The sequence below is a fragment of the Coenobita brevimanus genome, chromosome 82 (assembly GCF_032717465.1).
Source record: "Coenobita brevimanus isolate Jiangsu-jjx chromosome 82, ASM3271746v2, whole genome shotgun sequence".
NCBI classification, from domain to species: domain Eukaryota; kingdom Metazoa; phylum Arthropoda; class Malacostraca; order Decapoda; family Coenobitidae; genus Coenobita; species Coenobita brevimanus.
In genome coordinates, this window is record NC_137035.1 from 18,246,196 (window position 1) to 18,254,064 (window position 7,869).

At 40.0% G+C, this 7,869-nt stretch overlaps 1 protein-coding gene across 1 annotated transcript in view; it reads left to right on the forward strand.

The window, feature by feature from the left end:
- Positions 1–439: 439 nt before the first annotated feature.
- Positions 440–7,869, forward strand: part of LOC145409702 (alpha-1,6-mannosyl-glycoprotein 4-beta-N-acetylglucosaminyltransferase-like) — a 34,979-nt gene continuing 27,549 nt past the window's right edge. Inside the window, exon 1 of the mRNA XM_080280058.1 lies at positions 440–600. The gene's annotated coding sequence lies outside the window, so the exon portion shown is untranslated. The remainder of the gene's footprint in view (positions 601–7,869) is intronic.

Sequence of the window (7,869 nt, forward strand, 5' to 3'; positions counted from 1 at the left end):
AGAGAGAGAGAGAGAGAGAGAGAGAGAGAGAATACTTTAACTTATAAATTACGATTTCTACATTGTACAGAAAATAAGTAAATTTATGTATCCTTTCCTTCTATATGTCTAGGAATGGCTTAATCTTCTGTTTAAGTGACTGAATGAAAGCTTGTTTACAAACTCGCACAGAGAAATATACAGAGTGAGATATAAATGGAAGAAAAATGATTAAGGTAGATAAACAGTAGAAGGAAATTACCTACGTTCAAAATGTTAATAAAATGATTGTTTCTGTGACTCCAAAAGATTCACTGAAGAAGCAAAATCATAACTGAGATGCGTTGGGCTATTTTACGGGCTACATTTTCTCGGAGTGGGCGGTATGCGGCGAAAAACCAGATTGGCAACACTAGCAGCGGCGACCATGGTTCAGTGTTCCTCGTGACGTGAGTGGGTGTGTACGTGCATCGCTGCCGCCACCGCCCTCTGCTGGCCGCCACTGTAAGGGAGGCTTTAGCTAGGGCGCTGGGCTGGCTGAGAAAAAGGGTCAAAAACGTTCTTCCTCACCACCTCCTACTTACCTCCAACACGGCGTCGCGGGCTATGGAAGAGGGATTGGTAAGCATACGATACTCAAAATATTTATCCCTGTGCTTTCCCCCCAAGTAATGATTTCTCCTGCTGCTTTCTCTTCAGTATTCCAGGATGCAAAGGAAGGCGTTGCGTCACCCTAGAGTTTTTGAAGTCGGGTTTTCGAAATAGCAAAATGACGTCTATTATACTCTTGTTTTTATTTAGTATTTATTTTCCCAGCTTCCCACGCATCAGAGGTGAGGCAGCAGCAGTGGGGTACGTCATGTGTATACTAATAATTTGTTTACATTTATATTTTTTACTGGCTCCTTACCCCGGATGAGCTTGTCAGATTTGAGTAGTGCTAAATTAAGCGAACCGCGTAATTATAACACAATCAGCCAGAGGATGTAATTTTCGTTTTATTGCGGTATTATTTCGAATTATACCCGCCCAACGGACACTGAAATCAATATGTACATCTCCACGATTTTATTTACCGTAGTTTGTCTGTAGAGCATGATGTGATTAGGAATAATTAGTTTTATTCAGGTTTTTCGAACTGGAGGGGTTAAATATAGCCTTCATTAATCCCTTCACTACTAGTACTCAGATTCGAACAGCGTCGGTTGAATGTTAAACTTCGACTGATTAAAATAAGACATTATCGTATTGAAAGGGTTAAACAGTAGAGGCAGTGTAATTTATCCCGTAATTTATGTATGGTTATGAAATTTGACATCCATAATGATATATACAAGACAACAGGGAACAGAGTAACCTAATCAGTGTTAACACGTTTGAATTCAGGTAAAATGGCTGAGTTTAACGTTCTGATGTATTTATTAATTTATTGATTTATTTACTATTTACTTATAGAATTTGAGTGTTTCCTTTGGTTCTGTAAATTGTGTACTTATTTCTCTCTCTCTCTCTCTCTCTCTCTCTCTCTCTCTCTCTCTCTCTCCATGTTTCCTTTTGTACAGTAATATGTGCACTTATCCCCCGCACCTCTCTCTCTCTCTCTCTCTCTCTCTCTCTCTCTCTCTCACATCAGAACTGCCGAATCATGTCACCCTGCCTCCTGTATTGCCCCCTTTTTTACACACACACACACACACACACACACACACACACACACACACACGTAAGATCAAAGAAGTGTTTACAAGCAGAAATGTGTTTGGTTTATCTCGGCTCCAAACAGAATAAATCTCTCTCTCCCACACCAGGAGAGAGATAGATAGAGAGAGAGAGAGAGAGACCTGCAGATTCTTACATAGTCTTTTCGCTTGACATTGACCTTTTTAGCACTTACAGATTATTATTATTATTATTATTATTAGTTATTATTTTTATTATTATTATTGTTACTATTATTACTATTACTATTATTATTATTACTATTATTATTATTATTACTATTACTATTATTATTATTATTATTACTATTACTATTACTACTATTATTATTATTATTATTCGTTGCTTCTAATTTCACAGTATTAATTGGATTTTGATTTGAAACATGGTCTTGTAATTTACACTCATTCTCCACCTTCTAACACTCATTCTCCACCTACTAACACTCATTCTCCACCTTCTAACACTCATTCTTCACCTAACACTCATTCTCCACCTTCTAACACTCATTCTCCACCTCCTAACACTCATTCTCCACCTTCTAACACTCATTCTCCACCTTCTAACACTCATTCTTCACCTTCTAACACTCATTCTCCACCTTCTAACACTCATTCTTCACCTTCTAACACTCATTCTCCAAACACAATATCACCCTCATGTCTCATCCTCTTTCCCTATCCAAATATTCTATAAGTTTTTCACCTTAACTTGGCAAGGATTATCGCCCATCTGCAGCCTCACCCCCGTAGCTCAGTGCTAAATAAGACAATACTGCTGCTCTACAACCCTTCCATAGCACTTCTTCGTGACTAGGACCTTATTCTGGTGTTAATCTAGAGTTCCTGATTCAAGATAGATGGCAGTGTCGCCTACAGTTCATTTTTAAGTAGGCAGATATTTTATTATTATTATTATTATTACTGGTAGCTATTATTATTATTATTATTATTATTATTACTGGTAGCTATTATTATTATTATTATTATTATTATTATTATTATTATTATTATTATTATTATTATTACCCAGTACACGGTAAGGTTGTGTGGGATAGGATGACAGTATTACATGTCTTATCCCACCGACGTCTAGAAAAACGAAAGAAAGTAAAAAAAAGAAAAACGTAAAAGCTAATACCATCACTGCATCTTTAAATGTGATACCGGTACCTTTAGCATAATAAATAAATAAATACAGTGAAATGGCGGGGGACAGGGCGACTTGGAGGCGATTTGTTTGTGGCCACCCCAAACGGGATTGAGGCGTCTGGCAATAGAGAGATAGACAAATAAAAAAAATAAATGACGCTGTATGAGACGCAGTGTTATAGGCGTGGGAAACTGACTCAGGGAAAGGAATGCTCAGTCAGGTAATTGATAGAGGCTACACATGCTGACCTACCCCTTTCAGATCGGGGCTGATATTCTTAGGAAGCTCCCTAACACGTCTTCCTTAGCGATTTAGTTTTGGATATGGCTGGTCATTATTCTTTTGTACGTTATTTATGGAGAGTACCGGTATGTCGATATTGGAAGGATTTACTTAACAAGAGAACAGTAAGGTGTAGGAAAGTAAATCGGTTAAGAGAAGGTGTTTGGAGCAGAGTACGGCGATATTGGAAGGATTTACGTAACACAGAAGAGGACAGTAAGATGCAGGAAAGTAAATCGCTTAGGAGAAGGTGTTTGGAGCAGAGTATGGCGATATTGGAAGTATTTACGTAACCAAAGTACAGTAGGGTGTAGGAAAGAAAATCGCTTAGGAGAAGGTGTTAGGGAGCAGAGTATGGCGATATTGGAAGGATATACGTAAGAAGAGGACAGCAAGGTGTAGTAAAGTAAATTGCATAGGGGAAGATGTTAAGAAGCGAAGTATGGCCATATTGGAAGGATTAACGGAACACAAGGGGACAGTAAGGTGTAGTAAAATAAATCGCTCAAGGAGGTGTTAGGGTGTAGAAGCACGCCAGAGTGATGTCATTAGAATTAGCATTAGCAAGTTTTATTTATTTATTTATTGGTATATATATATTTATTTATTTATTTATTTATGTATTTTTAACGTGGGTGTGATGTGTATCAATTTTACTTCCTTATTTTATTGATTTATAGATTTATTTAACATGTGGGTGTGCTGTATTTCTCTCTCTCTCTCTCTCTCTCTCTCTCTCTCTCTCTCTGTCTCTCTCTCCCCGCGTCACTGCTCAGCCTGGGTACACTTGGATTAGCTTACAGTGAAGTTGCTCTTTTAGGAGCGTTTAACTGCCTAATTAACCTCGTTTGATTATGTAACATCCTAATTACCCTATAACGATTGTGTCTGAGCTTAATTACACCCTCATGATTGTCTTAATTGCCTTCGTAGGGTTATGTAAGTCTAATCACCCTAGAATGATTGTTTAACAGCCTACAGTAATTACCCGTGTCATTATGTAAGCCTAATTACTCTAGTGTCATTATGTAACAGCCTAATTACTCTGGTGTCATTATGTAACAGCCTAATTGCTCTAGTGTCATTATGTAACAGTAATTACCCGTCATTATGTAACAGGCTAATTACCCAGGTGTCATTATATAACAGCCTAATTACCCGTGTTATTATGTAACAGCCTAATTACCCCAGTGTCATTATATAACAGCCTAATTACCCGTGTCATTATGTAACAGCCTAATTACTCTCATGCTTGCGTAACAGCTTAATTATTCTCATGCTTGCGTAACAGCCTAATTAAGCTATTAATGAGGCAGCGTGACAGAAGGCCATTGATTTCCCGTTAATTAAGGAGGGTGGTCAAGAGGGAGGAGTTTGATAATGACCAGTAATTACCCTTAAACACCTTAATTACTTCAAATCACCACTCGCTAATGAGAGGTACTGTGGTGTGTGTGTGTGTGTGTGTGTGTGTGTGTGTGTGTGTGTGTGTGAGTGTGTGTGAGAGAGAGAGAGAGAGAGAGAGGGGGGGAGATACTGTAGTGTGTGTGTGTGTGTGTGTGTGTGTGTGTGTGTGTAATAACCAAGGAATTCTCTGTAATCGGATTTATGTGAGTAAAGACGTACCGGCAGCTAATCCTTCCTTGATCCTCTTCACCACACACACACACACACACACACACACACACACACACACACGTCTGTTCACTGTAATAAAGTAAAAATTAAAGGGTATATCATAACATTCCTCGAGTAGATCATCACCAGAACCATCATCATCACCATCATCATCACCAGAACCATCATCATCACCATCATCATCACCAGAACCATCATCATCACCATCATCATCACCAGAACCATCATCATCACCAGAACCACCACCATCATCATCATCATCATCAGTACAACATCAGTATCACCAGGCACACTATCATCATCATCATCATCACCATCATCATCATCATCATCACCTGTGCTTTGCAGGAGTACGGCGTGCAGGATGAAGAGGATATTCAATTATTTTACTTCTCAGCTCTCTTCCTTCCAAGCCTACTCTCTCTCTCTCTCTCTCTCGACATAATCCCTTCACGTGTCGGTCCAAAGTGGAACAAAATTATCAGATGGTAGGAAGAATTAAATAAAAAATTATTATTATCGTTATTATTATTATTATTATTATTATTATTATTATTAACAGTAGTAGTAGTAGTAGTCCATCCCATACGTGAACCATGTGAAGTTACCGTATACTCTTCCTTCAGTCACACCATCCACCTTTCTGAGGATACGGAGGGAGTTGAGGGACGTTTGTAAAGCCAGGCAGAGGAGACACTCGCTTATATCAGTGCCACTACGTGAAGGCCTCTTTCCACCACCAAACGCTCATACTAAACCACTATACTATTAACGAAGAAAAAAAAAAACATCCGCTCGTGGTGAATATAGTATAGTGTGTTTGAGAGTGACTGGTTCTGGCCGGTTCACTCCTAGCTCAAAGGTTGGGGTCACGCTTACTAGGTCACTGCCACTCCGCCTTCACCTTACACCTTTACCTGTAGTACCGTAGCCGCCATGAGGAAGATGTTGAGGATAATGGTGGTGGTGTGGAGGGGTGTTGATAATGGTGGTGGTGTTGGTGGTGGTGGTGATGGTGATTATGATGAGGATAATGGTGGTGGTGATGATGATGAGGGTGGTGGTGATGATGATGATGAGGAGGATAATGGTGGTGTTGATGGTGATGATGATGATGATGACGATATTGATAGTGATGAGGATAATGAGTGTTGATGATGATACTTGTGGTGATGATTATGAAAAGCGTCCTCAGAGAAAAAGCATTGTCAGGGCTAACTATGGTATTGTTACAGAGAGCTTTTTATGACAAACCATGATATTATTTGCGTAATCTGTGAGCCTCTCTGTGTGACGGGCGTTTCCTGTTCTAGTTGTATTAAGTCTTTGCTGTTAGACGATTTTTTTTTTTTTTTTTTGAGGGGGAGAGGGGGGGGGGGATTTATTGGAGATGCTCGATGCTAAAAGAGGTACGGAAGTCTATGTACCAGCTCGACTTAAGCAGACTAAAATCATCTAATATTACTGGGAATAAAAGTGACGTCCAGGGGCTGAAGGGGTTAATAGGCCTTCACAGTAGTTCACAGTAGACCAAATAGTAATGAAACACGGTAGAAGAAGATGACTTAACCTCTTCACACCGAGTAGCCTTTTTTTTTTCTTTTTTTCAAGTCAGGGGGAAACTTTTCAAATGCGTTCGTATGGATACCCCGAAGATTTTCCACAATATACCACCTTCCAGCCATGATTTTTAGGGGTGTCAGGCCCCGTACCAAACAAAAATATCGCTGAAATAGACAAATGACGGCTGATACGTCCTTGATACTTTAGCACGTCTTGTACAATGGACTCCTATCCGTAATGCGATATTTAGGGAGCGTGACCCCCAGTGATTCTTGGAGGGTCAGGCCCCCCCCAAAAAAAAAATAATAATAAACACGATCAGTGAGGATATAAATTACAAGGAAATCAACAAATGAAAACATATTATGGCAGGATTGGGTAGGCATTTTTCGTGTTTCCTATGAATGGACAGAGAAACTTTACGTCTACCAGTACTTTATTGTGGATGGTATAAGTAGTAGTAGTAGTAGTAGTGGTGGTGGTCGTGGTGGTGATATTAGTAGCAATAGTAGTAGTAGTAGTAGTAGTGGCGGTGGTGGTGGTAGTAGTAGTAGTAGTAGAATTATGGTAGTGGTGATACTGTTTACTTTCTTCAGGTAGCAAGTATGGTCGTTGAGTTTACCTTCACCTATCACTACAGACCAGTAATAAGCCAACAGTACCGGTAATAATCCAGCAGTACCGGTAATTATCCAGCAGTACCGGTAATTATGCAGCAGTACCGGTAATTATGCAGCAGTACCGGTAATTATGCAGCAGTACCGGTAATTATCCAGCAGTACCGGTAATTATCCAGCAGTACCGGTAATAATCCAGCAGTACCGGTAATTATCCAGTAGTACCGGTAATAATCCAGCAGTACCGGTAATTATCCAGCAGTACCGGTAATAATCCAGCAGGACCGGTAATTATCCAGCAGTACCGGTAATTATCCAGCAGTACCGGTAATTATCCAGCAGTACCGGTAATTATCCAGCGGTACCGGTAATTATCCAGCAGTACCGGTAATTATCCAGCAGTACCGGTAATAATCCAGCAGTACCGGTAATTATCCAGCGGTACCGGTAATAATCCAGGAGTACCGGTAATTATCCAGCGGTACCGGTAATAATCCAGCAGTACCGGTAATAATCCAGCGTATCGGTAATAATCCAGCTGTACCGGTAATTATCCAGCGGTACCGGTAATAATCCAGCAGTACCGGTGTCTCCCCAGTTACGTCTCAAGCTTTTTTGTGTGTGGGAGCGTCACGTGGAGAGCTCCTGTCCGTCAGTCACTCACTAAGAATTTTCGAACGTAAGGACCCGCTCGTGTTTAGCGATGTTACAATCCTGCTGGCCTATCGCTACCTTTGTCCCTGTGTAATTAGCAAAGTTGTATCAAGGTGTTTACTGGACTGATCTGGCTTTTCCACGAGAGACTTAGGCCGTGTTTATCAGATCTTTAAAAAAATAAATAAATAAATAAATATAGTTCCCTGGCTGTCCATATACTCCTCTCTCTCTCTCTCTCTCTCTCTCTCTCTCTCTGTCTCTC